Below are 25,173 nucleotides of genomic sequence, written 5' to 3' on the forward strand. Positions count from 1 at the left end.
GTGAAACAACAACAACAACAATAACAACAACAACAGCAGCAGCAACAACAAACCCAACAACAACAACAACAACAAAGTATTAAACTGCAGTGTTTGGCGTTTATGGTAAGTGGAAATGAACAATAATATAAATATAAATTATATTCAATAAATATATACAAATAATTGAATTTAAAAACAAGTTTTTGAAATTATAAATGATGTAATAAATGTTAAATTTGAGTTAGAGAAAAATAAGTTTTAATAATATTTAATATAAAAATATATGTATTTGCTGGAAGTCAAATTTTAGTTGATTTTTTAATGTAGATAGGCATATGAAAATACATAGATATGTATATATAGTGTAAGATATTTGCTTGATACATATTTGATATTTATAGTGTCTAAAATAATATAATATATAGAAAATTCTAGTCGAGACTGCACGACTACAAGAGCAACTAATAATATAAATTAAAAAAAAAGAGTACAAGATTTTATAAAAATACATATAAATTTATATTCTAAAATTTGGGAGCTCTATCTTTGAGAATATGAGACATATAATTTTAATACTGATTTTTAATAGGGGTTTTCAATCCATTACATATACATTTAATACATAATAAATTTATAGATTTTCGGAAACTAGCTCGATCTATGCGTGTTATATACTGACTTACCAAAAAGATTTCAAGTCTCTAGCTTTTATATCTTCTGAGATTGCCGCGTTCAAGCATACGAACAGACAGACAAGCGTACAAAGCTAAACCCACTCAGTTCGTTACCCTGATCAAGAGTGTATATACTGCCAAGCCTCCAGTTACAAGCGTTCCGCATATTATATTATATTAGCTTATAATATATTATATTATATTATATTATACCCTAATGTTAATTATATAAGTACATATAATTCCTTGAGTAACTTGCAAAATTTCTATTTTAATAAATATATCAAAGAATGAAAACAAAATTGCAACAAAAATCTAATGGAAAAGCCTTGCAAGAATATTTAAACAAAATTAATAAATATTTAAGAATCTGCATGGAAATGAATTTGAGATATTCAAGACTTAGTTTCATTTCACTTTTGCTGTCAAATAATTTTTGCTTTTTTTATGGAGCAAACCTTGATTTGCTTCTGGCGCCGGAATTGCAATTTCCATTTCTTCTTTTTTTTTTTTTCAATAATTTTATTACAACTTTTTACTTCTATTTGTGCTTTTCATTTCGCTTTTCTTTACATTTCGTTTTCTTTTTAATATTTTTTGCTAACTCGTCGAATCGACGCCGGAAGGCGAGCTTAGTCAATCGGGCAGTCAGTCAGTCAATCGGTCAATCTGCAGTTCCTCATTCGCTTGACTATTTAGCTGTTATTCACTTTTCATTTCTTTCTTGCATTCTTCTTCTTCCTTATTATAAATTTTTTTCTTTTTGCTAATGTGGTATTTTATTATATGATTTTAGTCAGCACATTCACAGCTCACATCCGGCTGCATGTTATCAATATTGTCAATACTTCAATCAACCAAAATGGGAAGTGAATCAAAATTTGAGAATCGTACCACATTTTTTTTTTTTCATGCAAATATTTTGCCAACGTTTCAATAAAATAGACAAAACGAAGCCATTTAAGCTATAAATAATATACATATATTAGATAGCTCTATAAGTCATACATCCCATATAAATTCTTCAACTGTTTAAAGTGAGCTAAAGTTCAGAGTTCATATATTTGAAATATTCTTTTTTGTTCAGATTAATGATTTATAGTATATACTATATATTATTATATTAATATATATTATATTATTAAAATATATTGTAGTATATTCTATGTGGACTAAATTCTATATACTATTCTTATTATTATTATATATAAGTAGCTTCGTCATAATATGTATATCCCTAAAAAATTTAAACAAAATACTTAATTTATTTCTCGGAGAAATAATTCTTATTGTCGCTTCATTTCCCACTGTTGTTTCATATCCACTCATTCCCTTGAATTATATGTTAGTTATCGCCATTATTTTTTGCATTTCATTAAAAATGGTTTATATTTTTTATTCCTTGTTCGGATTCTGCTGTTCCATTTCCAATCATTCCAAAAACAATGTCTACATATATAGTAGCTTTACTTTTTTTACTCTTACCAAAATGGGCATATCACTCTCTATTTGATATGTGAGTAACTCTGTTCTCTTATAATAGTGTTTCATTTCCACTCATTCCTAATAGAATATTTGTATATAGCTCCAGTTTCATTTTTTAACTCTTGTAATAATTATTTCAGTTTCAGTTTGTTATATGAGTAGATTTGGTCTTTTATAATAATGTTTCATCTCCACTCATTCCTATATGTATATTTATATAGTGCTCTTCTTTTTTTTTCTCTTACTAAAATGAGCATTTCACTCTCAGTTTGATATGTGGTTAGCTCTACTCTTTTATAACAGTGTTTTAATTTCACGCATTCCAAAGGCATAAAGCTACCCCAGACTTATTTAGTCCTATAGCTCCGCTAGCTGTGCGTTTGTTTTCTTTTACTTTTTTTTCACTGATTCGCAGTTTCTCGATTTGTTGCTTCAGCTAATGATTGTGTATTTTGCATTCGAATTCGCATTCGCATTCGCAACTCGCATTCGAGTTCGAACTCGGCACACACAAAACTTTTCACACCAAATGCCGCTTGCAATTTTGTTGCAAGTTTATTGAAAAATCGCATTGCAATTATAAATATTTATAAACGCCCACGCACGCAGTCGCAGTCGTCGTTGGAGCTGGAGCTGGAGTGCGAGTTGGAGTCGCTGTTGGAGCCTTGGTTTGTGGGACTGAAAGTGGAACTGGAATTGAGTCGGTTTATCTCGTCTTCCCTTTGGCTCCAAAGTTTTTCGCGTCTTTTTTTTTTTTTTTTTTTGGTGCGTGTTTTTTGTTTTGTTTGCGGCGCATGCGCAACGCTCGAGTCGGATTATTATTGTTTTTTTTTTTTTTGGCTTCGAGTGCAACATAGAAAAGTCGAAAACTTCATTGAATATTCGCATAATTGTGAATGGTTATGAAATAATTTCTTGCTAATGAGCAACTGCAGTTGAAGTGCAAATGCTTCGCTCGTATTGGAAAGGGCGCAACTTTGTATTAAGCTAAATGCCTGGGCACCTACCTGGGCATCTACCTGGCCACTGGGCTGATCAGCCATACATACATGGAGGGGTACTGGTACTGGTAGAGGTATACAGGTATTCATACACATGGCTCTATGCCTCTGACACGCAATTCAAGCTGTGCCAGAGCCAGAGCACTTATGTGCCTAATGAGTACACGTATTTAATGCCCCAGCACCGGCTTCACTTGCAGCTCCGCCTCCAGCTGCTGGTCTACCTTTAGCGCTGGCTTAATATTAATCATTCTCATTAATCAACTGCTTCATGAATAAACATAAATTTGTTGATTAGTCGCATTTGAATTGCCAGTAAAACGTTGACGATTGACGAGCAACGCAATGCCAGAGGCTGCGCGCTTTGCACTTGGCGAATAATTTATGAAGACAGCCAGTGAAACGTTTATGAAACTACAAAAAGTGGAAAGAGAGAGCGAGAGAGAGAGAGAGATCAAGGGGGAGAGAGTAAGACAGCACAGAGAGTAAGTGAGAGAATAAGATAGAGAAAGAGAGAGAGAGAGAGAGAAAGAGAGACAGAGAGAGGGAGACGGAGCTGACTTTAACTGTGATAATAGATGGAATTACTTTGCTGCCGATGAAGTCTTTACGAATGCCAAAGAAAAGAAGAGAGATAGAAAGAAAGGCTCGGAACAGAAGAGAGAGAAAGAAAGAGATGTATTTATTGTACATACAGAGAAAGAGAGTTAGAGATATAAAAGTAGAACTGATTTGAGCTGTGATCATACATAAATGAAGTTACTTTGCTGCCAGTAAAACATTTGCGAAAATACAAACATAGTAATTCAGGGAACTAAGGATCTATGCTTAATCTAGCCTATTAACTATACATATTAGATTACATTATTTATGTATGTAATATTTGGTAGCCAGTAAAACGTTTAAGAAGCTGAATACAAAAGAGAACAGGTAAAAAAATACATTATAAATGGCAGTCGCTTATAAGGTATAGGTAGGTTACTATGTAGATTATTTGGCCAGCCAGTAAAACGTTTAAGAATCGACGTCAGTCGCAGATTCTCTTAAAAACTTTTTCTCCCGGCAATTGATAGGAATATGATATGATGAATCGAATAGAATGATGAAAGTTTTCAACTCAATATTCAATGGGCCCAATGGGCAGATGAGAACTGCATCGATAGCATTGAAGAGCAAAATACGTTCTACTCAGTTATTCTACTGAAAAGATAAAATGCCAGAGCCAAACTATTTACTTCCCAGTCATTTAGATAGATGAATAGCAGACAGGTATGGCTATTTAGGTAGTTAGGATATATATGTGTATATCTCTTGATGGATATATATATATATATATGTATATGTATAGAAATATACTTTGATTGCATTTGGCACGTATGCGGGCGAATGTTCGCTTCGAACTCTGGCCAAATCAATATAATCCAGACAGTCAAATAAAACTACATAGACATATTACGCATACGCCGCATGGAGCAAAGGATATAAAATAACACACACATACACACACGCACACACACACGCACACATACTCAATATACAGAGGCGAATTAAACAATTTTTAGATTCACTGTTGGCCATTTGCCTTCCTTTTTCTGTCTGGCATCAGAAAAAACGCACACACATACGCATACTTTATCGGACTATACACACACACACATATATATATATATTACATTTATATATATATTTATATATACTCTTAGCCTAGCGTCTATATTTGCATTTGACAAAATAAGTGCAAGCGGCGACTGCGCCAGGATCACGTTAAACTCCAACTCCAACTCCAACTCCAACTCAAAGTCGGGCTCGAGCTCGAACTCGAAACGGACGGAGTCAGCGTGGGGCATCTAGAATCGGGGCATGTGGCATGTGGCAGGCGGCATGCGGCATGCGGCAGCCGCTGCGTGGGGCAGGCAGTCAACGTAATTTGGCGGCGTTTCTTTTTCTCTCTGCTTCTTCCTTTTTATTTGTATTTGTATTTGTATTTTTTTTCGTGAATTTTATTTTATTTGCTCTGCTTCTTCTCATTTTCGCAACTCGCACTTCAATTAATCAGACGCTGTCGTTAGGGGTAGTCCCGCCGCCGCCGCTGCCTGGACTTTCTTTTTGGCTTTTGCTTTTTGGCTTATTTCTCTCTCTGTATGTGTGTGTGTGTGTGTGTGCAGTGCGCCCGCAGCTAACCAAAAAGGGTTTCAAATATATATCTATATATATAAAATGTGCAGAATTTACTTTTATATTTTGCATTTCATTTTTTTTTTAAGTTTCTCTTTTCACTTTTTGTTTTTGTTGTGTGTGTGTGTGTGTGTTTGTGTGTTTTCTATGTTTCCTTCCATTTGCACATTGATGCTATTCCCCTATTTTGTTGCCTGACAATTCGTTGGACTGTCAAGCACTTAGTTTTCACTGTGCGTAACTGTACGCATTTCAGGAAAAAATTGTCATAATTATTGTTTATATTTTGGGTATATATGTATGTACATATATATAAGACAAAAACTCTATTTCGTAATATCTTATGGGGAAATTCAGTATAGCTTGTAGATGAAGCTAGAGTATTTATAATAATTAAAGTTTGCTTAGGTTGCTTGGAAATAAACTTACATATTTTTAGTTAATCTCAAATATTCGTCGCTTAACTCAAGGAACTCATGATCTATGGGCGTTACAAAGCTACAATTTGGCATGCGTAGGCTTAAGTCTATAAAACCTCAATTTTTAATAAATGTAAATACTTTTGAGTATTTATTTAGTATTTAATTACTGATATTTTAATTAATTTCAAATATTCGTTGTTTACCTCAAGGAATTCATGATCTATAGGAGTTACAAAGCTACAATTTGGCGTGTGCAGGCTTAAGTATACATATTTAATTTGTATAATATGTTTATGTATCTTTAGAGTATATATATGTTTTATTAATATTTAAATACTGCATAATATTTTGGTATTGGAATTGATATTTTTGCTCCAAGCAGAACTCATTCAAAATGGAAATTAGAGCGGCGTACATACACATATATAATAATAATGCTAGCTCAGGCTCAATGAGCTGAATCGTTGTAGCCTGGTCGAACTGTACTTCGCTTGAGCTGCTTGATCTTCAGAGCTTTGACGTATTTGACTCGATTGATTAGCTATAGTCTATATAAAATGTAGCTTAGATTGAATTATACTACAATTATCGATAACTTTTATCGATATCCAAATGGCGTTGTGAGTTATGTGAGCATAGCTTCTATTTTAGCAGCTAGAGCTTAAGATGAAGCATATGGCATGAAGAATCCTTTAGAGTATGTAGAGTGTGTTCAGTTTTTAGCTTCCTCGTGCTACTTAGGGTAATTGCTAGTCGTGCATACCTTTGCTCAGCACTGCTGAGCTACAGGCTCAACTGTCGGTTAATGTGCGGCAAAAGCAAATGTGGCACGTGCCCCATTCTCAGTTCATAATTCAGGATTTCAATTGCTTCAAAGCGCCCACGCCTTGGAGAGATGAGGTATATAGGGAGAGCGAGATAGCAGAGTGATATATGAGAGCCATGGAGCAGCTGAGCATGATCATGATCATGATCATGATCATGATCCTCTCTGATCAGTGAACAGCAGCAAAAGCGAAGCGACAAGTGTCAAGTTTATGAGTTGCAGCAGTTGCAGTTGCAGTTGCAAATGCAGATGCAGTTGCTACCGGTTTTCACGGCACACACACACAGACACACACACACACACACACACACACATATACACAGAGACAGATCAATTATGATATAATTATCTGCACTATTGACAGCGACCCACCAAGCGCCTTTAGCTGCCAAGCAGCTAACACAAGATAGAGGAAGAGAAAGACAGAGATAGAGATAGAGAGGGAGAGGGAGAGGGGGGGAGATGTAAGTTGGCAAGTGAAATGCGCATGCGCACAAGTGTTGCTTGTCATTATGTTAATTGCATTTAAGCGCCAAGCGCATGGCAGGGGCCGTTGCAGGAGCTGGTGCAAGGGCAGGTGCAGGGGCAGAGGCCGGCGGGGCAAGCAGCGTGTGGCAGAGACGTAGACTTTTATTATATTAACTTGCTGCTGCATATAATTGATGATGATTAAATCAATGCTACCGCAATGCGCTGAGAATGCCAGTGAGATAGCGAGAGCGGGAGAGAGCGAGGGAGAGGGGCGTGTAGGGCGGACGCTGTGAATGTGCGCTGTGGCACATGTGGAGGCAGCATTGAAATTGAAGCGTGCTGCACAATTCTTGTGGATGCTGCAAATGTTGCTCCCTTTTCATATCGTTGCGCTTTGTTGTTGCTGTTGTTGTTGTTGCTGTTGTTGTTGCTTTTTCCTGCATTCCGTTTTGCCCCATTTGCAGTTTCAGGTTTCAAGCGAGGGCCAAGCTGCCCTTCAGTTGCTGTGCGCGCTGCACATCTGCTCCCAGTTTAATCTTTGATTATGCAACTCGGCTCTGTCTCTGTCTCTGTCTCTATCTCTGTCTCTGTCTCTGTTTGTGGCTGTGGCATGCACCTTGCTGCTCATCAATTTCAGCTTTTATTTCGCATTCAATTAAAACCGAAATCGAACTGAACTCAAAATGTATTTCAATTTTCACAAACGAACTTCATATCACTTACCACACATAATTAAGTCATCTAATATGTGTTCAGCTTGTATTCTTAATTGATAAAATATTATATGTATTTCTATTTTCTATATCATCAATCAAATGTTCAACTTTGCTGCTTCTTTGTTGGTTTTTATTTAATGCATTTTGTAGAAATTTTTTCCGGTGATTTGGAACTATGTCTTGGGATCTTTGTGCTCAATCGAACCTTAGATTTTTTATTGAGATACTTTGCCAAGTTTTAAGACAGAAAATCTCAGTTATGTTTTATACACATCTTAGGTGTTATAGTTTTTACTATATTATGACCAATTTCTGATATTTCATTTGTATGCCATGAATTTCCTTCAGTTTCTCATAGACGTATTAGTTAGTGTGCCTACGAATTCCAAAAACATTTACTTCGTACTGCAAGAATTGCCTTCAGTTTAGTATTTGATGACTTTCTTATATACTAATTACTATAGTATATGATAATCCTTATATCTTTGATTGTCATGAATTGCCTTTGGTTTAGTATTGAATTAATACTAATATCTAAGAGCTTGTATATCTTCCATTTCGTATTCTAAGAATTGCCTTTAGATTGGCATTGGAATCGACTTTCTTATAGACGAATTAAGAGCTTGTATATATTTTATTTTGTAATCCAAGAATTGCCTTTAACTTTAACTTCCCATAGAAGAATTGAGCAATTATTATCATTAAGTCTTCTCTAATCTAACAATCTTGTAATCTTTAGCTAATTATATATTTATATCTAATGATCTTTATAAGTTATATCGTTGAAGGTTTTTATACAGACTTTTCAGTCTGTTTTATTTACCATACAATAAATTTTTATCCTATAGACTACCATTACAAGTCTCGTTTGTTAATGCTAGTATCTCAGGATCTCAGGATCTGAATTGAATTGCTAATTTTGAAATGCAGTACACGGTTTACTAAACATCATTAGCTCTCTATTCAAGCAGTTCCTCTTAGCCAACAGAACTGCAATCCCCTCCGAACCCAAGTAACTTGCAAGCTAAGCAACTCTCTTAGTTTGCCGTCTGACTTATAGAGGTCGATACAGTTCTCAAGTAATATTAACAGCCCCATCGTTATCCGAGTTGAGTTGAGCTTGTCAAAGTTCAATTAACTAAAACCGGTTCGATTCTATTTACATGCCATTAATTTTGGGCTGCTTTTTGTTGTTGTTGTTGTTGTTGTTGTAGTATTTTCGGTGCAGGTGGCAATGGGAATTTGTCGAAAATATAAATTGCAATTTCACTTTTAATTTTGGGCAACCAGAGAGAGGGAGATATGCAGTGGCAGATAGTCACAGACAGATAGCGAGAGAGAGAGAGAGAGAGAGAGAGAAAGAGAGTGAGAGAGAGGGAGGGCTAGTGAGGGCGAGGCAGCGGGGTCCTTGTCGCGTCCTGCGTTCCATCATTATCATTGTGTTGCTGTTGTTGTTGTTGCTGTTGTTGTTGGTTTTTGTTTCAGTTCTCTGTCTGTTTTGTTGTCTGACTACGCTTTACGCTCTAAATACGCCAAAGATAATCAACGAAAACAAACAGCGGCTACGATGGCGACAGGGTCAGGTGTATAAAATGAATTTTTGCCAACGAAATGCAGAAAAATTGCGAGAGGGCGCAAAACAAGCCCAAACCCAAGCCCAGACCCAAGCACAAGCCCAGGCCCAGACCCTGGCCAAGAGATGCACAAACATTTATATATACTTGATATATTTATATATGTGTGTGTGTGTGTGTGTGTGTGTGTGTGTGTGTGTGTGTGTGTGTGTGTATTTGTGTGTAGGCAATGGCTCGTTGCTTTTGGACGCGACTGGGGTTGCTGCTTAGGGCTTTTATAGGGGCTTAATAGGGTAAGCCCTGTGCACCGCGCGCTCCCCTGCCTCGCAGCATGTGGCAACGAGGGTTGCGCACACGCGGCCGCCAGTTAAAAACTTGCAGCGATCGCTAGCTATATACAGATATATACATATATATATATCTGTATATACATATATATGTGTGTGTCTGTGTGTGTGTGCGTGTAGCTTGCAATTTGGCCAAAATATGAAGTAATATCAGAGTGCTATCTGACTGAGGCAGCCAAGAAAGACAGGCCAGACAGACAGACAGACGGAGCGACAGAGAGACAGATAGACAGACTTATAGATACTGTGCCTAGACAGTCGGAGACACGCACAGGCACACGACGCTGGGCGTTGCAACTTGCAAGTGCGGCGGGCAGCCAAGCGGGCCAACATGTTGCAATGCTGCTGCTGCTGCTGTTGCTGCTGCTGCTGCTGCTGTTGTAAGCGTGGTAACAATAGTTGCTGCCTGCCACAATGGGCCACACTCTGGATGAGTAGGAGTTGCTCGTGGGCCCAGCGTCTGTTGTGGTGATAGCGGCAGAGGCAGGGGCAGGGCAGGAGGCGGGCAGCTAAGTGGTAGCGGGGGTAATGGCTAACAATAATGCAAAATGACAATGGTAACGACAACAGGCAGAGTGACAAATATGTCAGGCTATAACAATGACAGCAACAACAACAACAACACCAGCAGCAGCAACACCAGCAGCAGCAGGAGGCAGCAACAGTTGCGCGAAGATCGTCAGGTGCGCGAACAAATGGCAAAGAAATGTTGAAGCGACTTAAACTATTTAAAAGTATTCATTTGAAAAAAATAAAAATAAATAAATAAAATAAAATAAAAACTAAGATAGCAAGTTTTATTGAAAAGTTATTTTCAAAGGAATTGATAAGGAACAGGAAAAGTTAAGCCTGGCTAAATAAATAAAGTGACATTAGCAGTAAGAAAATATATATAAATACATAGTTTATGTATGTAATTGAATTTAATATAATAAAAACAATTTATCAAGAGGAGAAATATATATGATTTGAAGATTTTATTAATGCATTTTAACAATTTAAAAAAAAAAATTAATTTATGTAAGCCCACTTAATTAATTGTTGGAATATTGAGTACATAATAAAATTGTTAATTAATTAATTCTTTTATTTTTATTGTTACAAGAATTAATTCTAAATAACAAGTTTTAAGCCAGAACAACAAACAAAATTTAATGAAAATATTAATATATATATTTTTTTTTATTTGTCAAATTTTTAAGTAATATTCAATATTATATAAAATTACAATTTTTTTTATTTTAATTTTAATTTTTTGTTTTTTTTTAATGTATTTTAATAATAATATTGAACGATTTCTACTAACTCTTCAGACAATTTTATTTTCATATTTTTTATATTTCAATAATAACATTAAAAGATTTCTACTAATTCTTAATATATTTTTATTTTATTTTATTTTTTTTTAATATTTAAAGAATAATATTGAAAACTTTCTACTAACTCCATACATTTTTATTTTTATATTTTTAATATTTCAATAATAAAATTCAAAGATTTCTACGAATTCTGCATACATTTTATATGTGTATGCATAGATATAGATAAATCGATATATTTGCTTATATTGATGGGTATTTCACATTCGCTCATTATTCACTCTTAAATTTAGGGAAAAGTCTTTCACATAAACTGCAACAACAAACGGAAAACAACAAGCATAGTAAAAGCTCTTTATCGCTTTAGATCTTTGATTGCTTTTTGGCTTTTTTCAATTTTTTTTGTTTTTAGCTGTTTTCGGCTAGTTTGGCAACTGATTTTTTACGGTTGCTCTTTAAAGCTCGCGCAGCTAAGTCCGTAAACCCCCACAGATTTGGCTACATTCAGTCAGCAGCACAACCCTCCCACCCTCCTCCCCCCATCACCTGCCACGCCCACTCAGTTGCGTGTGTGTATGCAGCTCGTTGCAACGCTTCACAGCTTGGAGAAGTGAAACTCAGCAAATGAGGGTAAAAGCAAGTAACAAGTCAAAAAAAAAAAAAAAAAAAACCAGAAGAGAAATGGGTAAAAAAAAAAAACCAAAAAATAAATAATGTGCCCCTTGCTAGAACGAAACGCTAATGCAAATACAACCCTGCGGCATTGGCAAAAGCTTATTGCCAAAAACAGTCGAAAAACAGTGAAAGAAACGGCAGAAGAAGAAGAAGAATGTGGCGCGGGACTCAAGTGGAAGGCAGGCAGGCAAACAGAGTGCAGCAGGAGTCGGGACAGGGGCAAGGCGACGAATTATATTGCATAAAATAAAATAAAACGAAGATGCCGACAGCCAAAAAAAAACAAAAAAAAACGCAAAACCAAAAAGAAAAAAAAGCCGAGTACCAAAAAAGAAGAAGAAGAAAACAAAGAAAGCGGCAAATGCAACGCTGATGAGTGGCTTTAAAATTCCACGCGGGAAACGCCGGCGCGCAGCATATTTTAACCACCAGCAGCAGCAGCGGCAGCAGTAGCAGGGGTAGGGGCAGGGGCAGCAGCATGGCCAGTACCAGGAGCAGGGGGCGGGCGGGCTGTGGGGTGCAGCATGAGAATATCAACACCATTCGACCCGTTGAAACTTTTGTTTTGTCCCAATTTTTCGTGTGCAAAAGTTCGTTTATTTTTCGCTTCCTTCTTTTTTTTCGCATACTTCGCTTCGCTTCTCATGTTTTTTTTTTTTTTGGCAATGCATTGCTGCAGCGCTTCCCGACCGACCGACCGACCGACCGACCGACCTGCCTGGCTGTCTGTCCGGGCCCCTACCGCCCGCCCTTTGGCTTTGCCGCTTTGTTCGCAGGAACCCTCGTCGCAATTTTTGCGGTAACTTGGTTAAGCTGCCTCCTGCCACACGGCATATGTAGAGAACTTTACATATATATATATATATATATATATATATATATAAACATATATATATATATAAATATATATGTATGTATGTGCATAAATTCGTGTACTCCATGCATTTTTATTAGGTTTCCCCCAACTACACACACACACACACACACTCCCCTAGAGTCTCTACACACATACAAATATCCATATGTGTATCAATGGTAGGGTTAGGTTTAGGGCGGGCGGTGCGCTGGGATGGCCAGGGGAGGGCGGCGGGGGGTAGTGGCTCTATTTCGGTGAGTATATCTGCAAAAGCAAATGCAAGTTTTTGGCATTCTTGAGCTTAGCACGCCAAGTGGAACCAAAACATGTGCAAAGTCGTAAGAAAAGCAAAACTGGACACAAATATAATGAAGAAGAAGAAGAAGAAGAAGAAGAGGCCGAGGCAGAGGCTAAAGCTTCCAGCTGACATGCAACGAATTTGCAATATTCTGTAATTGATGTGAAAAGATTTGAGGTGCATAAAACTTTCACTCGAACTTATACTTATACTTATACTTATACTTATACTTATACTTATACTTATACTTATACTTATACTTATACTTATACTTATACTTATACTTATACTTATACTTATACTTATACTTATACTTATACTTATACTTATACTTATACTTATACTTATAATTATACTTATACTTATACTTATACTTATACTTTATACTTATATACTTATATTTATTATACTTATACTTATACTTATACTTATACTTATACTTATACTTATACTTATACTTATACTTATACTTATACTTATACTTATACTTATACTTATACTTATACTTATACTTATACTTATACTTATACTTATACTTATACTTATACTTATACTTATACTTATGTTTATACTTATTATACTTATACTTATACTTATACTTATACTTATACTTATACTTATACTTATACTTTATTTATACTTATACTTATACTTATACTTATACTATATACTTATACTTATACTTATACTTATACTTATACTTTATACTTATACTTATACTTATTATACTTATACTTATACTTATACTTTATACTTATACTTTACTTATACTTATACTTATACTTATACTTATACTTATACTTATACTTATACTTATACTTATACTAAAATTTTAATTTCTTTAAGCCAAAAATACGATATAATATCAAATTTAAAGATAAATATAGTATATATGTATATGCATTTCAATATTTATATATTTATGCATGTGCATAAAAAGAACAGAGTCTGTCTGGCGCTGATACCCCTTTATATAATATATATGAGTTGAGCTGAGCTTGGTTTGGGGTAAGGCTCACTCTTCCTCTCGCTCTCCCACTCTCTCGCCCCTCTCGTTCTCTATAGAGACGCCGTGTGACGTGGCCTGTTTGTAACACATTCCGTATACCGGAATATTGCTAAAAAACAAAACAAAATAAAACAAAACGAAAATTAAGAAGAAAAAACAAAATTGTAAAGGGTTAAACACGAGCCGCGACAGGATAACCGACAATGAGGCGGTCGCGGTACGGGCGCTGGCAGGACTCCCCTCTGACCAGAACTAGCAGGACTCCCTTGCACAGTTGCCACACATATAGTATATGCGTGTGAGTGTGTGTGTGTGTGCACGTGTGTGTGCCTGTATTTTTCGGTAATTTTTGGCAATTCTTCTTCTTATTTTTGTTTTTGCTGTTTTTAAAGTTTTTTTTTTTGCTGTTTTTTGAATTTTTGGGGTTGGCGACGCTCGTTGCAATTGCATCCGCATTTGTGTGTGTGTGTGCGTTGTGAAGTGGAACGCGTGTTGACGACCAACAACAACAACAACGACCCAAATGCCACTTGTCAAGGCTCGCGGCTCATCAGCAGCGCCGGCGGCAGTTTTTTTTTTTTTGTTTTGTTTTTGGGCTTTTGCTGCTGCTTGATGTTGTTGTAGTTGTTGTTGCTTTTGGGACATTTATTTGCCGCTGTTGCACGCACTTCCGGCCGCATTTTGAGCTGAGTTTATTAGCCCTGGCGCAGGACAGCAAACGGCTGCGGCTGCGGCTGTTGCTCGCTTTTAATGCTGGCCCTGGACAAAAGGTAATGGCCACCTTTAATGCTGGACCCCAGTCATAAGCACACACACACACACACACACACACACACACACACACACACACACACATACTGATGTCCTGCATGTCCTTTTTTATATTTTCGGCTTTTTTTTTTTTTTTTTTGGGGCGCAGTTGCTGCACTTGTCGCGAGCCGCGATCCGCGCGTTGCATCTGCTGTCCATTGTCTGTCTCCCTCACACACACACAAACTCTCACTCTCTCTCTCACTCTCTCTCTCTGTCTCTCTGTCTGTCTGTCTGCGTGTTTGCTGTTGTTTTCTTTAGCTGCGAGCTCAATTAGAAATGAAAGCTCTGTCGCTGTCAAAGGCTACGCAGCTTATCAGGCCAGCGGCGGCAGCGCGGCGGCGGTTGCTGCTGCTGCTGCTGCTGCTGCTGCTGCTGACAGTCAAGACAAATCGACTTTGACAGGCGGCAGTGCGCCAAAACAACAACAACAACAACAACTACAACAGCAACGTGAAGCTGATGAGCAGCTGAATGCAGCTTGTGCGTGCAACGCGGCTTTTCAACAGAACAAAAGAGTCAAAGTCTAACAAATGTCACAGGCTGCAAGTGCAGCAGCCACACAGAGCGCGAATGCTCCAAAGCGAAACAAACATGATGTGCGTAGGCTGGAGGGGGGTAAGAGAGAGAGAGAGGGGGTAGCAAATATGTAATTTGACTGTAAGGGGAAAAGTTGGAGGGGGCGTTGGCATGGCGCCAAGGCAGCGATCAAAGCCTGAGAGAAGTCGAAATAGCTGAGCTTGAGAAGCCTTCGCCTAATTGAGAATGAATTTTATTTAATTTAATTTAATTTAATTTAATTTAATTTATTTTTAAAGTATTTGTCCAGCTATGCTCGCAGCAGATACTTGACCTAATTTAGATATAGTTTATTTTTCATTTAATTTTAATAATTTTAGTTATTTTTTTGTTTTATTATAAAATTGTTATAAAGTCTATCATATATATGCTTTGCCTATAATTTAGTTCATCACTGTATGTATAGGACTGTCCATATTCAACGAACCCATCTGGCAACCCTATAAGGTTGCCCATATGCGAAGCATCCATTTTTTTTTTTTTTTTTTATCAAAGAAAAACGACTTTAATAATAATAATCATCATCATTTCATATGTTTCGAGTAAATTTATTGAATATGATATTCCTCAAATGGCCTTGAGCCTGTACGGCGTATGTTAGGGTTGCCAGATGGTTCCGTCGAATATGCAATAGGACAGCCCTATACATTACCTAGATAACTATTGAACTTTAATAGTTTTTTTCAGCATAAGCTGCTTGAGCTTTTTAATCCACTCTAGGGAAAGAGAGAGAGAGATTGAGAGAGAGAGAGAGAGAGAGAGTGAGAGAGTTTTGATGCCGCTGTAGCAGGTGACGTAGCGCAGAGCTGCTTTAACACTTGATTAGCTGCGACTCGTGGCAGACACAGTTGCAGGTTGCACACACACACACACACACACACACACTTGCCAGAGCAGAGGACTCTGAAGTCAGCATCCACTGCACGGACTGCAACGACGCACATCGACGACCTTTCATTATCTCTCTGCCTACCCTCGCCAATCCGCCCCACCGCACACACACTCTATATCTCTCTCTCCCTCTCCCTCTGCCCTCTCGCTCGCTCGCTCTGCTCCAGCTCCCTTGGGTGCTTTTCTTGAAGTTTATTGTTGTTTGTTGGCTTTGTCAACAGGCAATGTTGTTGCTGTTGCTTTTGTTGTTGCTGTCGCTTGTCGTTTGTCGCTTGTCGCTGTTGTCGCTGTTGTAGTTGTTCTTGTCAGCGTCAGCAACAACTCTTCAATTTCTTTCTCATTCTGGATTTTTTTTTTCATAATTTCTTTTTTGTTGTTGTTGCTTTTTTGCAAATTGCGTGAGCTAGTTGCCGGCAGCGACGTCGACTGCGACGCCAGGATCAAAGGCGCTTTGCGTGCATCTAAGTTTCCTTTCCTTTCTCTCTCTCGCTCTCGCGCTGTGCCCCCCCCTCTCTCTCTCGTGGGTCGAGCGAGAAGTGCGTTTTCGAGTGCACTTCAACAAAATACAAAAAAAAAAAAGAAGAAAAAGAAATGAAACGCAATGCAACAAAAGCAAAAGAGAGAAAATACAACAACAAGAACAACAACAACAGCATGCGACTATACTTTAAATGCCTCGTCCCACTGTGCAACGCCCCTACGCCCCGCACCGCCCGCACGCCTCTGTCTCTTTGCGCTGGGCATTGCCTACTTGTTGGCGCACTAAAATGCGTTTATGCATAATTTTGTAGGGCCTCGCTTTTCTGTTCTCCTCGTGCCATGCTATTCCCCAAACATATACATGCATCTATATATATGTACATACAGATATGTGCATATAGTGTAGGCCCTTGGCTCGAATGGGCGCGCCTCGACGTGGCTTTCTAATTGCAGTGCCTGCGACAAAGTTTGCGACATAAATTATTATTAATTATTTGAGGCGACCCACTCCCTCACTCTCTCTCTCTCTCTCCCTTAATTTCTCCCCCTCTCTCTGTGTGTGTGTGTGTGTGTGTGTGGATGCGTGTGTGCCACATATCGATTGCATTTTGAAAGAAAGCAAAAAAAAAAAAAAAACACGCCCAAGTGGCAGCTGACGATGCCGCCAAATGCGTGCTCAAGTGTTTGTGCGAAAGAAGTAGGCGGCATCAAACGCACACACACACACACACACATCAGCACACACACACTCTTTCAATTGACAAGTGACAATGCCCCAAGTGGCGCCCTGTTAAGAGCCTACGCAATATGCCATCAAAGGCTTAGCTTCCTTCACTTGGGGTTCAATGCAGGTCATCGGCGCAAGATGCTGTTTAGCTAAAGATCTGCACATCATTTATATGGATTTTTATAGAGCTCATACTGAAATGCAGTGTTGGAAAACCAATCAAATATTACTATCCCAATATGTTCTGAAAAATCTTAGTCTATCTATTCATCTTCATCTAGAATGTAAGCCAAGTAACTCAGACAATCAAAGCCTCGCAAATGCTAATACTTAATTTAACAGTGTTGGTAAACTATTCAATTAGCTATTCAGTCGACATATCTGTTAGTAAACTAAAGACTAAGCTCTCAGCTAGAAACAAACTTTTAATTTGCACCTTATCCAGTGCTACATAGAGCTACACAGAGCAACAGTGTTGGTAAACATTGTTGTATTTAACGGCAAATGGCTTTAGAACGCCCCTGGATAATGTACAAAAACAATGTTGTTCCACATACAGCTTATCGCGCTATCTAAGCCAAGCACTTGCCTGCCAGTGTTGGAAAACAATGTTGTAGTTGACTTTATGAATACTTTTATGACAAATGCCAGTTCGACTGTCAGCAGTCGATTGCCTGCGTATGTGTGTGTGTGTGTAGAAGAAACTGCTCGATTTGGTCACTGGGCAAGAGACAGAGGGACGGACAGACAGACGGACAGACAGAGGCAGTTGCTGGCTGGTTCCTTGCATTCGGTTTCCCCCTTTGGCGGGCTCACTTTATTTTCTTTTTTTTTTCATTTTTTTTTTTTATTTACTGCGCGTCTGCAATATTTGCATAAATTATTGTACAACAAACAATAATTTTTTTTTGATATGCTGCCCTTGCCCTGCCCGCTTGCATTTTATTTTCCAGAAATGACGTTGTGAAAAAATGCAACAAATGTTGTTGCTGTAGAGCGTATCAGTGACGGAATTCCTGGAAGAACACATAGGCAGAAAATATTTCAAAAAAAAGAAGAAGAAAAAAAAACCAAAATAAATAAATAAAAGTACAAAAATAAACGACAATATTAAAAGTAATGCGAAAACAACAAGAACTGCAACTAGAAGAAGCCGGAGAAGAAGAAGCAACGACAACAACAATGAGCTGGCAACATTGTTGTCGTCGCTCTCTCAAAAGTCAACGTCAGCGACGAAAGAATTTGAAACGAAGTCGACCGAGTCTCGAGTCTCGTCAAGTCCAGAGCTCAGGCCTTCAGCTAGGGAGCAGAGACCCAATCGAAATGCCCGCGCAATGTCAGCAATTCGGGGCGGTCTTATTATTAATTAACTATAAACAAATATTGTCACTGTGCGGCCAAGTATGTGGTGGTATGTGCAACACTGCCCATGTGCCACAACTGTGGACAGTTGTGCAACACTGTTGCTACAGTTGCTAGATATGCTAAGTGCAGCTAGATAAACCAACTCAACATCAATAGATAGTATCTTTAAAAAAGTAAAATATGTATATATATTATGCAGTATTTTTATAATACATACATATGTATTTTCATTTGAATATTTTTATATTATAAATGAATATTTTTATTTTTATTTATTTTATTTTTAATTTTTTTTATTTATTTTATTTTTAATTTTTTTTATTTATTATTTTTTAATTTTTTTAATGAATATTTTAGAGTGCATGGAATTATTTTATGACTTCAAATATTTATTATATAGTTTAAATTAATTTTTTTTTTAAATTTTCACTTGTCTAAATATGACATAAATAAATACTAAATACTAAAAAAAAATATGAATATATATATAAAAAAAAAAACTTGAATATAAAATTTTTAAATATTTTAGATTTTCATTAAATATAAAATATTATAACTTAATTTTTTTAAATCTAATTACTACTATTTCTTTTTATTATATTATTACATTATATATATTATTATAATCTTTATTTTACCTGTTTTATTTTTAATAAAACAAACGTATTTAAAAAAAAAAAAAATGGCTTTAAAAAGAAAATTTATAAAAAAATATATAAAATAAATTTATAATAAAAAATAATAAAAATAAATAAATAAAATAAGCAAAATTAATAAAAATAATACAAATATTTTATTAATTTATATTTTTATTTTGATAAGCAAAAAATTCGTATGTTTAATTTTTTAAGACAACATTATTCTTCAAATATTTATTTCTTCTATTTATATATATATTTTTTTCAAACAACTTATTTTATTATATTTTCAATTTTTAGTTTCCTATATTTATATATTCATGCATTTCATTTATGTATTATTAATATTTATAATATATGTAGTTCCTTGAGTTCATGCTATGCTATGCTATTTTTGGTTTAAAGTTGTGGCATACTTAAAGGATTTATGCAAGCAAATTAATTTGCTATGATTGCTCAGATAGTTGACGCGACATATAGTTACATATGAGTATATATATACCACATATATCTCAGATATATACAAATATTTCTTTGGCTTATGTCATTAAATCAACTGACGCTAGATGTGCTTGTGTGTGTGTCTCTGTCTCTCTGTGTGTGTGTGTGTGTGTGTGCTTGGCAGCTATCTCATATGCAAACTGCAATTCCGTGACATGTGCCCTGTTACTCGAGCTTCGCAAACTGCATTTTTTTTTTTGTTTTATTTTTTTTTGTTTTATTTTTTATTTCTCTGCATTTTCAGGCAGACTTCTAAAATTTCATAAATTCAACGAATTTGTCGCACAGCCGTCAACGCTCGACTGAGAAATTCCGCAGTTTCTAATAAACGCCAAGACAGGCAGTTTCTCTTGTTGTTTCTCTTGAAAATGAAGTAGAAGAAGAAGAAGAAGAAGAAGCAGAAGCAGACGCAGAAGAAGCAGCAATGACAGTATTGTATATAGAATGTTGATATATGTATGCGTACATAACGATCGCCTTCCATGCACAGTTGCTGCTAAAAGTTGTGCAACCCAATTGAATGCAGATGATGTTGTTCATGATAATTGCATAAATTTATTGTCAACAGTAGCAACAGCAACAGCAACAGCAAAGGCAACAGCAACGGCAGCAACAACAGCAGCAACTGTCACGCATGCCACAACACGAAAATGTGCAAGAGGTAGAGGCCGAAAGTAAAACTAACTGAATGTCCTTGCCAACCACTTTAGCTGCTTATCATAACTGGGCAGGGAGCGACACAATCGATAAGCAGAAACAAGATAAAAATAATAATAAATGAGAGTGTATGTGTGTGTGTACAAAAAGAAAACGAAATTAAAACGCAAGACGACCGTCGCATTGTCAAGAATATAAAAACAAATTTGTATGTGTGCATGCAGAGACGTTGCTGCCCCATTTCAAGTTGCAACATTTCACCTGCGACTTGTGTCGGAGGGGTCGTCTGTCTGCTAGCATTAAAAAATATGTCGATGCCATTCTTTAGCTGTGTGTATGTGTGTGTGTGTGTGTGCAATGGCTGCAACTTCAACTGTTGATGCAACACACACTCACACTCACACTCACACAGACATCAAACAGCTGTGCAGACATTTTAAGCAGCTAGTCATCAGGCTGTCGTCGTTGTCGCGGGTTTGAGCCTTCGTCTGAGTCGCCTTCCACGCTGTGTGGCAGGTGGAAAGAGAGAGACCGACAGAGAGAGAGAGAAAAAGAGAGGGAGAGAGAGCGAGAGGGGTCGCTTCGCTTATTGTAAGGTGCCACAACAGACAGCGTCTAGTCATAGACATATTCTGTGCGCCGTGTTTGGTATTTACCAAACAACCTTTGTCTGCGACCCCGCCCCCCTTCACTCCACTTCACACACAACTCCCTCATTGCACTTGTCTTGACTGTCTGGCATTGGTTTAGCTCCCGCTCTACCTCTTCCCTTGCTGCCCCTCTGTCTGTTCGCCCTGCCCCCTACCCGTCCGTCTGCCTAACTGGCATTTAGCCTGGCTGGCCTCTGGTGCGCCATTCGTTGCGCCTCGGACTGTGGCAAGCTTTTATTAACTGTCTCTGCAATACAAATACTTTTCCATTTGCAATCAGAGTTTCTCTACAGCGACAGAGTGCCTTAATATGCTGTTAACATGAGCTAACAGCATAAGTTCCTCGCCATTTGCACTCTGAGTTTCTCTACAGTGTCTGAGCCTGGCATGCTATTACTTAACAGTGCTTTAACATGCCGTTAACATGAGCTAACAGCATAAGTTTCTCTACAGTGACAGAGTTTGGCATGCCATTGCTTAACAGTGCCTTAACATGCTTTTAACACTAACTAATAACATAAATTTCTCTCCATTTGCTATCAGAGTTTTTCTACAGCGATAGAGTTTGGCATGCCATTGCTTAACAGTGGCTTAACATGCTGTTAACACTAGCTAACAACATAAATTCCTCTCCATTTGCAATCAGTGTTTCTCTACAGTGACAGAGTTTGACATTCCATGGCCTAACAGTGCCTTAACATGCTGTTAACACTAGCTAACAACATAAATTCTTCTCCATTTGCAATCAGTGTTTCTCTACAATGACAGAGTTTGGCATGCCATTGCTTAACAGTGCCTTAACATGCTGTTAACACTAGCTAACAACATAAATTCCTCTCCATTTGCTATCAGAGTTTCTCTACAGCGATAGAGTTTGGCATGCCATTGCTTAACAGTGGCTTAACATGCTGCTAACAATGTCTTCAGCTTTGCTCTAACTTTTCAAATTGATTAAGCAGCATGTGCTTTTTTTTCTTTCTCCGCTTCTAGATATTTTTCTTGAAAATTTTGTAGACGTGTTCTTCCCTTCCTTTTTCGCAGACATGTTGAAATCGCATTTTTATGTTGCAGCTAAATTCGTGACTAAACTTATTTTATTGCTTTTACTTTTTTATTAAATGTGGCCTTATCTGACCTCTCTTTCTCTCGCAGAGTCGTGTTTTCTATTCGAAAATCACGCATAGTTAAGTAGGATCTGCTGTCACTATTGCAGACCTGTTGCTAAGCTTCATGATAGAGCATATTCCAATCCAATGTGTAGACCTGTCGTGAGGCACTGAATCCTCATTGTAAGCCTCATTGTAAACCAATTTGTAAGTCATTCAAGTGTGATATATCTTAAAGCTTACTGACTGAAGGCCTAACCCCAAAGTGGTAAAGCTCATTGTAAGCTTACCAGCTATATGACAAATCTTCAGTGTTTACTCCTTAAGTTGCTGAGCCTCATTATAAAGCTCATTGTATGCCTGATTGTAAGTCACATTATAAGCCCCTCTGTAATGTACACTGTAAGCCAATTCGCCACACAGTTATGTAAGTCGAGCCTAATGCTGTATGTTTTTAGCCTTCAAACGCGGCCAATCCACCATATAAGCTCCATTGTAAGCCACATTATAAACCAGTAGATGACTAAGAAAACTTTTAGCTATAAATTATTGACACTCAACTCTTTGCTACAATATTATCCATTTATTCAATTGTCCATAAGCCATTTGAGTTGTAAATCTGCTGCTTAGCCGCATTGTAAACCGCATTGTAAGTCCCAGTTAAAGCTAATAGAGTTTCTGCTTAAGCACAACTCATTGCAATAACAATATCGCCTAATGCAATTATCTAGTTAACGAGCGTTGAAATCATTTATATATATATGTATGTATATCTATGTACCTATATTTATAGAGCCAAGAATACAGTAGACAAATCTGCTCGAAATACCCATTAAAAATTTATGTTTATATGCAAATATTCACTTCCTGTTTGAATAATTTTCGCTGTGAATAAATTAAATGCTATGCATAATTTAGCTTAAAGGAAATCTCTTTGCCATGAACTTGAACTTTTGCCGCAGACAGACACAGAGAGAGAGAGAAAGAGATAGATAGTGCCAGAGTGAGAGAGAGAGAGAGGGAGGCAGAACAACCTACTTATGCGGCAAAGTAAAAGTTTTTCAATGCCAGCTCAACTTTTTAGCTGCTGTTGCTTGTTGCACTCATGATGTTGATAAAGTTGATACGAGATGCTGCCAGCTGATTAAAATATATATGTATATATGTATATGTATGTATTTACATTTATATATATACATATATATAGTGTTAAGAGAACAACTGAAGTTGAAGACAAAATGACGTCATGCAGCACAAAAGTTGGCAAAAATTTGCACTATTTATGCATGCATGCATGTGCATGTGTGAGTGTTTGTGTGTTTGTGCGTCTGTGTGTGTGTGTGAGCTCATAATTCAACAGTTGACATTGTCGTTGTGACTTTTCAGCGTCATAATTAAGCGTGCCACATGTTGCACCAACAGCAACACCAACAGCAACAGCAACAGCTACAAATGCTGCAAAACTTTTCATGCATAAGCTTTATATGTGTGTTGCCCCCTCTCTCTCTCTCTCGCTCTGCCTCCCTCCCTCTCGCTCTCTGTGTCTGTCTGGCTGCACTTGTATCGCAGGGCACTTGAAGCAGCCGCAGACATTTACCAGACTTTTTGAGACAGCGTCAGACAGCAACAACAACAACAACAACAACAAACTAGCAAACAACAAACAAACAAACAACAACAATAGTCCATGGCATTGGCAAAGCTTTTGTTGTTGTACAATAACAAATTTACGCTAGGTAATTAAAATAGTGAAAGTTTTCAGTCAAATTGTTGGCTGCACTTTTTAGCCAGCCCACCCACCCAACCACCCAGCCACCCAGCCACCCACCTCATTTCATTTTCACTCACAAACTCTATGTCTCTCTCTCTCTCTCTCACACACTATCTCTGGCATTTGCCATAGCCTACATTTAAGCTTTTCCGCCTTGTTGTTTGTTGTTTGTGTACTTTTGCCAGAGTTTGCTATTGTTTTCTTCAAGTTCTTGACTCCAATGAGCTTTCAAACAAAGTGTGACCGTATTTGAGATATTCAACAAATTTGGGGAAAAACAATTCGATAATTTTAAAGTAATTTCTATAGGAGAATCGTGAATTTGTATGCCCACTCAATGAAGTGAAGCGAGTATATTGGTTTTGTATTTAGTACAGTATATATATGATATATGATATTGGGGAAATCGAAAAATAGTACTGGGTAGAGAAAACCTCTATCTATACATATGTATATGAATAAATATATATTTCATTATTTAGTAAAAGTGATGAAATCTTTTCCCATTCTAATTAATAAACTCTCTTTCTTTTTCTTTTCAGCATATTCTTCAAAATTCTAAATTTCAACGAAGAAGAAAGCGTGTAAAACTTAAAGAAAATCACAATCGAAATCTCGGCGAATCGATAGGCGAATCAGTTGTAATACGTTTATCGATAACAGCAGCAGCAGCAACAACAGCAACAACAAGTATCACACGCTACAACTCTGGCAGCGCTCTTCGGCTATTGATAAAAATAAAGAACAAACATTCTCACACACACCCACACACACACACACACCCATCCATACACACACATGCATTCTCTCTGAAAAGCAAACTTGACGAAATATTTGCAACCAACTGGACCAATTACATTTTTATCGATAAATAAAAAAAAACAAGCAAAAATATATATATATATATATATATATGACAAGCGATCGACAAGTAAGAAGAAGAAGAAGCACTTTAAAAAAATGATCATAAATTGAACAATCTTTGGGCAACAAATCTTTCGAGCTCGAAACTTGGCACAAATAAAACAAAAAATAAACCAAAAACAAAATATTAAAAAACAAAAACACAAAAAAAAAGAGGAAAAAACATTTCGAAAACGATTCATTTTCGGACAGTGTTGTATAACGTGCTACGCAACAGTTTTCGGTGTGCAAAAAAAAGCCAAAA

At 37.0% G+C, this 25,173-nt stretch overlaps 1 long non-coding RNA gene across 1 annotated transcript; it reads left to right on the forward strand.

Annotated features, from left to right (window-relative positions):
- Nucleotides 1-24,895, forward strand: LOC116804542. The gene is made up of 2 exons (XR_004364532.2): nt 1-105; nt 24,548-24,895. It is a non-coding gene; the product is annotated as an uncharacterized LOC116804542 (long non-coding RNA).
- The last annotated feature ends 278 nt before the right edge of the window (nt 24,896-25,173 follow it).

The sequence above is a fragment of the Drosophila mojavensis genome, unplaced genomic scaffold (genome assembly GCF_018153725.1).
Source record: "Drosophila mojavensis isolate 15081-1352.22 unplaced genomic scaffold, ASM1815372v1 contig_136, whole genome shotgun sequence".
Taxonomy (NCBI): domain Eukaryota; kingdom Metazoa; phylum Arthropoda; class Insecta; order Diptera; family Drosophilidae; genus Drosophila; species Drosophila mojavensis.